The following is a 1,000-nucleotide window of genomic DNA, read 5'->3' as shown; positions in this document are numbered from 1 at the left end:
TTTTTTGGCGCCGTGCGGGGACTGTTGTTAAGTTAACATTAAGTTTTGTCCTTGAGTTTAACTAGATTGAAGTTTTATTTTTTGTTTGTGTTTTTATTTTTGTTAAAGTTGTGATTTCCACTTTTTCTTACGTGTGTCTTTCAGTTTATGCGAAGAGCAAGACGTCAACCAGTGGTTCTGTTGACCTTGAGCTTGAGAGCACTGTAAAAGATTAAACAGAGAGAGGAAGAAAGAGATACACTTACTGCAGAAGCGGGAAGAAGTTGTTTGAAATGGCTGAACAAGAAAATAGGACACTGAGGGAATTTTCAGTTCCTACGTGAACGGAAGTGGTCAAGTATTACTAGACCTACAGTACAAGCTAACACACTTCGAGATCAAGCCGGTAATCATCCAGATGATCCAGCAGTCGGTTACATTCAAACGGTGATTTGAAGGAGGATCCAAATCAGCACATTGCAAATTTCCTTGAAATTTGCGACACCTCAAGTCAAATGGAGTGTCGGATGATGCTATTAGGCTGCGTTTATTCCATTTTCATTGGAGATAAAGCAAAAGGGTGGTTAATGGTTACCAACGGCACGATAACAACATGGAATGATCTGGCACAAAAATTTTGACCAAGTTCTTCCTCCAGCGAAATCAGCAAAGTTGAGAAATGATATCACATCATTTCTACAAGATGATGCCGAGTCGTTGTACGAGGCCTGGGAGAGATACAGGAATTGATGAGGAAGTGCCCACATCATGGTTTGCTGGTTTGGCTTCAAGTCCAAACATTCTATAATGGTTGATGGGTAACGTGCAAACCATGGTGGATGCAGCTGTCAGGAGGGGCTTTGAAGAATAAGACAACTAAGAGGCGTATAGTTGCTTGAGGTTTTGGCAAGCAACAACTATCAAGACCGAATGACGAGAGTAACGACGAGCAGAAAATCTTCGGATCTTCATGAAGTAGATGCTTTCACAGCCATCTCAGCCCAACCACTGCACTCCAAAA

General features: G+C 41.6%; 1 non-coding gene across 1 annotated transcript; it reads right to left on the bottom strand.

Moving 5' to 3' along the window:
* Positions 1-648: 648 nt before the first annotated feature.
* LOC116136683 lies at positions 649-754 on the bottom strand. The gene has a single exon (XR_004129057.1). It is a non-coding gene; the product is annotated as a small nucleolar RNA R71 (small nucleolar RNA).
* Positions 755-1,000: the final 246 nt, after the last annotated feature.

Source organism: Pistacia vera, unplaced genomic scaffold (genome assembly GCF_008641045.1).
Source record: "Pistacia vera cultivar Batoury unplaced genomic scaffold, PisVer_v2 Contig317, whole genome shotgun sequence".
NCBI classification, from domain to species: domain Eukaryota; kingdom Viridiplantae; phylum Streptophyta; class Magnoliopsida; order Sapindales; family Anacardiaceae; genus Pistacia; species Pistacia vera.
The sequence above is the reverse complement of the archived record's forward strand: the minus strand, read 5'-3'. Positions and strand labels throughout refer to the sequence as shown.